Consider the following 7,829-nt stretch of genomic DNA (forward strand, 5'->3'; position numbering starts at 1 on the left):
TTAAATTAAAGATTAAAGGGGAAAATTCAAAATAATAAAATATTGAGATTATAATAAAGCATTTTCTTGTATCAAACTGTTAGATGTCTGCTTGAGGTGTAGTATTTGCCTGGAGTCTTTAATACTGTCCCTGAATCTTCCATAAACTTTTCCTTTATCTGGGAATTTTTTTTTGAAGAAGTAAAAGCTGTACTCACAGATGCATGCTTTTCTGAACATGGCCAAAGATGCCTGGGAAGTGAGATTATATGTTCTTGCCATTAATGGACTAGAAAAGCATGGTTGAAACTAGAGAAAAACAGAACAGCGAGTGATACTAAGAACTTCTACTATTGTAGTTACTTCTATGATGAGATTCACAAGGCAGAAATCATCACTGACATTTTAATTCATCGATTCAGAGAAACATTGATCTACTAATATTTTATTTTTAATGGCACTATTGCTAAATTGATTAAAATAAGCACAAAACAATGGAAAATAGCACCAGAGGTGGGAAGTGATGACTTTATAGATCCACCAGAAGAGAAGCTCAGGAAAGTATAGAAGAAATTTAAATGATATAGTCTTAACTTCAGAAGTTTTAAAACAGATAATGATAAGCTTTCCCATCATTAAAATGGAGCAAATACTGTGGATAGTTGGGAGTGCATCAAGCAGGTATTTAAATAGATGTAGAGCTACCAAGAGCGAGGCCCACGTGTAGGAAGTAGAGATGAGGACTCAGATGTGGACGCAGGAACATCAGTGGGAAATAGCAATGTTCCCTTGAACTTGAAGTTCAATGTGTGTCCACACCCGAAGTTAGTACTATTAGCACTCTAATTTATTATGTTGTTATGCAAGTTGTTATAGACATGACAGAAACTGAACACTTAGTGTGCTAATTCAATGAGGAGGCTCCAGATACTGAGTTCAACATACATTGTAGGTCATCTGCTCCTAGAAGGGCAAGCTCTATCCCTTGCAATGGATTTAGTGAGAAATTCAAAGGTAAAGGCATTCTGTCCAGAATTCACTCAGACAGTTAGCAAAAGAATTTCACAACAACCTCTAGGAAACACCTATTGACAAGTGCTATATTCACAGAGTAATTAGCATTGAATTCACTAAGGCTGTGACAATTTTATCTTTAGTTAAAGATTATGTCATTTATATACATGCACATATATATTTTGATCACTTTTTATTGAACTTAATAATTAGCAAAATAAATAAAGCGTATGCAGCTCCAAGAGTACATGTAGAAATATAAAAGGGAGATTGTTGAAGAATGTACATTGAGACGTGCGAGTGACGGGGATTAAGGGCACTGGGCAGGGCAGTAACGAACCATATTAATTTTTACTCTATTTTATTTGTTTTAACATAGGCTTATATGGCTATTGATAAAGACAGTTTCTCAGGTTAGATGATTTGAGATAGTTAAGGGAGACTACTGAATAGGTTCAGTTATCTAAGAAAACTGCTCAGTCTCATGTTTTTCCTGCCGATGACTCTACATGCATGAGCAGCACGATGTTCTTGGAGGAAGAAGTAGACAGTCATTGGGAACATCCAGAGGGTCTCAGCATCATTATAAAAAGACAGAATTGACATCACCATCACTATTTCTTCCCATATCATTCCTGGACCAAAGCAACACTGTAAAAATGAACCTAGTGATTCTTAATTCTGTGATCTTCTATTGATTTCTAGAAGGTAGGGGAAAAGGCAGAAGCCCCCCTCTGCAGATTTCACCACTCAGGAGAATATTGGGTAATAGAAGCTTTATTTGTTTATTTGATTTATTTTATTCCCATTATTGATTTTTCTACTCTTTTCATTTTCTTTGAGAAGTGATCATATGCATTTTATTGTTTGTATTTTCTGCAAATAAAACTGTTATTTTATTTTTGAGATATAATTTCAGCATTTCTCCCTTCCCTATCCTTCCTTCAGATCCCTCCTCCCTTATACCCCTTCCCTACACTTCTTTACATTTTCAGTCCCTTTGTTCAGTAATTGTTATTTTATGTATATATGTATAATCATATGTTTTATGCATATTAAGTATTATATATACATATATATGTATATATAATCAGTAAATCAGTTATGTTGCCCATATTATGCTACCTGTATAGTATTTATGTTTTCAGGGCTGGCCATTTGGCTTTAGACAACCAGGTGGTGTGACCTGTGAGAACAACTTGAGAATGGACACAAATGACATTTTTAAATAGTATGGATTTTTTAATTCATTAATTGGTACTTCATTTATTTCTCCAAATCTGTCATGAGTTTTGAAGCACTTCCCTTCCTTCAGGGGTCCTCTATTAATTAATGTCAAATTAGTCTTCAATTAAATGAGAAATGATTGAACATGATGCTTACCATTCCCATATTTATTTTCATAAAGTTACCCCCTTGTTGCTTTCCAAAAATGGGGTTTTGTTATGTATGTATATACTAACAAATATTATGTTGTGGTGTCTGAGACCTATTGTATTATATATACTTAATTGCTTAAAAAATACTGGAAATTAATTTCAACATTCACAATAAAAAATCAGCAAGGCACTGTAATATATTCAAGGCAAATTTTGTACTGAATACACATGGGCACCAACTCACATGGTAAAGTTGTAAGGTACACAGTAGTTTTTTTTCTCTAGTTAATTCATAGCTCTGAAATAAGACACTGGTTCTGGGTCTCTATAGCCCAGTTTGTTTCATTTATGCTGATGATACTTCAAAAATATAGTGTGTCTTTGCCTGTAAATAAAGAATAATACAAAACCAGGCCACTAACCACTTAACTGTTATAGATACTTATTATGTCATACATTATTTAAAATTGTATGTTCAACCATGAAAACAAATATTAATAGAAGTATTATTCTTCTCTAAATATGTAAACAGACCAGAAGGGAAAAGTTCATTTTCTCAACACTTATACAAATGATGGTGACACACAAGTATTTAAGACATATCTGACTCCAAAGTTCATGGTCCTAATAACTATGGTAAGTGCTTAGCTATGGTAAGTGTTTCCACATTCATTATTTTATTTGAGCCTATAAAACTTTACGAGAGAGGTAGAGCAAGCATCCGCTCACTTTACAAGCAATGAAATGGAAGGTTAGACATGCATGGGGCTAGTAAGCAGCAGTCCAGTGCCTTAAGTTTGCACCTCTTGGCGTCAGTACACAAGTCAGATGTTAATGAGCTACAGGAAGTCACGTGACACTAAGTAGTGAAGAAAACAGGGCTGTGACTCTCTATGAAGGACAGCATAAAGTTCCATTAGTTTTCATACATCAAGTCTGCTAAGCATCCTTTAAAGACTATAGGGTGGATGAAACTATTTATTTCCTTTCCTGAAATTTCTATATTCGGTCATATCAACTTCCTAGCTCCACCTTGTAAATCTGCTGGGGAACAGCACGCAGAAAACAATGTATTTGGATGCCCACTTTCTTCTGGCTTTGACTTGGAAAGTTTTCTAATTAACTCTATTTTAGGCTGGATGATATCTATATTCTGGCATCAGTAAGTTGCAGTGAGTTAGTGGGATATGGTAATCACTTAGAGAATAACAACACAACAGAAGCAGTGTGTACCGAGTGCTACAGGTACTGATGAGTGTGAATGAGGGCTAATGGTCTCAAGCCGACCTTGAGGAAAATGCTCAGTGGAGTATTCAAGTAATGGATCCCCACCAGAGGAACAGGCCTTTAGGTGAAGAGACTGTGTAATTTTATTACTACCTGCAGGTTTCATATCTGAATATCTTGGAAAATATTTCCAAGTCCTATTCTTCTACTATTTGGGATAAAAACATGGGTCTACATGTATGACCTCTAGAATCCCTCATGAACATACACCAACTCCTGGGATGAACAGCATTCTATGTAATTGGTTTAAAATTTTTTGGGATACCCTTGGCTTACCTTCTGGACTGGTCTTCTAAGAGGACTTTCTACAGGTCAGAAAGTAAGTATAGGAAGTAACATAAATGTCACTGGAGTGCACAACAGAGGTCTCACTTCCTTATTGGTCTTGTGGCAAGGCGTTTTTGGCAGCCTGAGAGAAGGAAAGGGAAAACATAGTAGGAAAAGAACTTATGGTTTGCAGGTGCTGATTGAAAAGCCACTCCTTTTGGTTGGCTTCCTGATGTGGGAGTGATTTCTTTCTAATCTGTTGCTTCCATTGGTTAATTAATAAAGAAACTGCCTAGTCCCATTTGATAGGCCAACCCTTAGGTGGGTGGAGTAAACAGAACAGAATGCTGGGAGAAAGAAGCTGAGTCAGTGAGTCACCATGATTCTCCTACTACAGACAGACACAGGTTAAGATCTTTCCCCATAAGATCGGTGCTTAATTAAATAAATAAATTAAAAAAAAAAAAGATCGGTGCTACACAGTTTATTAGAGATGGGTTGATCGGGATATCAGAATTAGCCAGTAAGGACTAGAGCTAATGGCCAAGCAGTGTTTAAAAGAATACAGTTTGTGTGTTGTTATTTCGGGTAAAGCTAGCCAGTGGCAGGAGCTGGGTGGCGGAATGCAGGCCCGCAGCTCCTACTACAGCTTCTTTCAACCAGTTTTGCTAGTGAGATGCAGCATTCACTTAGGAACCACATAGCAGCAGTGGAGGCCAGGCATCACTGCCTGCTCTGTCATCATCACTCCAGGCAGCAGCATCTGCGACTGCAGGCCTGTGCTCCCACATCAGCAAGCACCGAAGAGAGTTTTCTCTGAGGGTCTTCTCTGTCCTGATCAATATCATGAGCACAGTGGTTCTGAGGTACAGAGAAACTCATCATTCCTGTTAGAGGCTTTTTTCCCCCTAAACACTGGTGAGGGCTGAGTGGCAGATCCTTAATTAAGCGTGAGAAACTGAGTTCAGATTCCTTGCACCATGTACAAAATCTGGTTGAGAGTACACAGAGGATGTAACTGAATCCCCGTTTGAGGTTGAGGACCACTGTTGCTTTCGAGGCAGCGAGCCTACTTGAATTAGTCAGCTTCAGGCTCAGCAAATGACCATGTCTCAGAAGAATAAGACAGAAAGTTAAGAGAGGACACCCATCTGTGGCCTCCCCAAATGAACACATATATACATATATGTACGTACACCACATATATAGCACATGAATATACCACATTAACAAAATCAAATAAATGTATATACTATATACAACACAAATATATCATACACACACACAAACACATAAACACCCGACGCCAAACATCCAACATACCCCACATATATATAGCATATATAATACATCAGACATCACAACCCCATATAACACATGAATACACCATATACCAACACACACACACACACACACACACACACACACACACACACAAAGACATCTACAATATATACAGCACATACTTGAGGACAATTGCTTAAGAATAATTCTGGTGGGTATTTGAGTGAAAAAAGTCTGTATAGGACCCTGGTGAGCACCTGTGTGTAATGCTACCTGGTATACACGGTGTGTGTAATGCTACAGGTTCAAATGCTTCCTGATTCATGCAGTTTTCCAGAGAAATTAAACTGCAGAGTCCCCTGCCATAGCTTAATCATCAGGTCCTAGCCAGTTTCCTTTCTTGCATTCTTTACTCTCTTTGTTTGGTTCTTGCTTCTGTGCCATCTAAGCATCAGTTAAGCCCTTTCCATGGTAGAACTTCATATGATGTAAGTGAAGGCAAACTGCAGACTCCTCTTTAGCACTTGCCATCCTCAGTATGAAGCAGAAAGTAACTCATAGCATCTCCATATATAAAAAAAACATTAAAAATTGAAGCCACTTTAAATAACATCTCCATTTCTAACCAAAGACGTCATGTAGGAAGCCCATTAATGTAAGGTTTTGCTCTTGTGCATAATTTTGCACTTCTAAAACACTTCCCCATATTTAATAGTATTTGATCCTCATGACAACCATGAACAAAATGTAGGGCAAATGTTAGCTTGAGGGACAATGTGGAGGGGTGGAGAGCGCTCTGAACCAGAGTCTGGAGACCTGATTATGTCAGTAATTAGCAGAGCTACCACAGGCAAGACCTTAACCCTCTCTGGACTAGTTTTTTTCTCATCATCGCATGATGAGTGTGCTGTAGAATTTCAAAGTTTGTTTCAAGTAGTAAAATCCAGTCAGATCTAAAACACTAAGATGAGAGTGGATCAGGTGGGCAATAACTTATGAAGGGTCAGTGGGAAACGAATCAAAACCCGGACTGTGATCAACACCCTCTCAATGAAGAGAAGCATGGGATTGCAAATGATACAGCATTGCCTTAGTGGCTTGCATACTCCCCACAGAGTACATAGTGAACTTTGGGTCAGCAGCTCTGAAATAACTGTTCTGTTATGCTTTGTTCTCAAGTTACAGATGGGGAGGCTGAGATTTTATGAGTTTGGGTAATTTAGCTTGAGTAACCAGGTACTACAGGAGCTCCTGACATTTAAATGTCATAGGTTATTCCATCAACACCCAGAAGTGGATTCTTGCCCATTTCTATATAGTGTCAGTAATGTTATGGCATATTAAATGTTTAGTGTGTTTGGGCTAAAGTTTTTACTCTTTCTTAGGTCACATTTCTTCATCTATAAAATTGACATTTTTCACTTGAAGTTGTTGCAAAGACCAAAAGTGATGACGAATTTAATTTTAAAAAATCAAAGTGCGCATAGTATTTTAGCCTTCTATTCTTCCTTCAAGCTTTCCTTCCAGGCAAGAAAAACCAGCTTCACATTTTCAGTTTTTTATGACTGAAGCATGTTGTCTTGCTCACACAGATGGTTAAAGCTGAAAAATTCATTTAAATGTATGGTGAATTTATTCATTATTCATATTTATTTATTTATTAGTTTACCATCTGAAAAAGGAACCCATTTATATTATCAGAAAATAGGCTACTTAAGAGTACACCGAACCAATATTCAATTTCTATAGTATTTCTATAACGTAATTATAAAGCAATGATGAAAGCAATTGAGGATTATACAGGTAAATGGAAGATGTCCTTATTCATGGCATGGAGGAACTGCACTGCATGTATTGCTGTGATATCCAAAATGTTGGGGAAATAGGGTTCAGAATATTTTGCATATGTACCAGACTTGTTAAGTGTTCAAGTCCCTGTTGTAAAGTGGCAACGTGTTTGCTTATGACCTAAGAGCCTTCAGACACTGCAAGTGTTCTCTAGGTTGCTTATACTACTAGAGTAATGCATTTGTAATCTAAGTAGCTGACGAAATGTTATTTAAGAAACAATAATAAGAGCAAGCTCTGTACCTCCTCATCATAAACACAATGGTTTTCTGAATATTTTAGATTTTAGTTTCTGTAAATCTGTGGATGCAAAAGTGTGGAAATGAAAAGAAGGCTATGTTTGCTTTAACAGAAAAAAATCCTGAAACTGTAGGATTTTCTTATGCCAGGAAGCCTGGAACTGGGTGTGTATATTTAGCAATCTGGGTGACTTAGCTCACAGCAAGTGGCATTTGTATAGCTATAATTTTCATTTCATTTTTCAACTGAGATGCCTTGATCAGGCTGAACATTCTCTGAGATTTTTTTTCCAGGAAAAAGCAAAGTGCCTCTGCAAAATGACCTCATTGTTGGTCAAAAAGAATTTGAGGTTACCTCATGTGTGCCTCCTAGTTTCTCAGGGTTTGGTCTGTTTATTAAGATTAATAAAGTTCTGTTTCTATTTTTCCCTTTCAGTTTTCCTTTCTTCTTCTTCTTCTTCTTCTTCTTCTTCTTCTTCTTCTTCTTCTTCTTCTTCTTCTTCTTCTTCTTCTTCTTCTTCTTCTTTTTCTT

The sequence above is a fragment of the Microtus ochrogaster genome, chromosome 18 (genome assembly GCF_000317375.1).
Source record: "Microtus ochrogaster isolate Prairie Vole_2 chromosome 18, MicOch1.0, whole genome shotgun sequence".
In the NCBI taxonomy this organism is placed as follows: Eukaryota; Metazoa; Chordata; class Mammalia; order Rodentia; family Cricetidae; genus Microtus; species Microtus ochrogaster.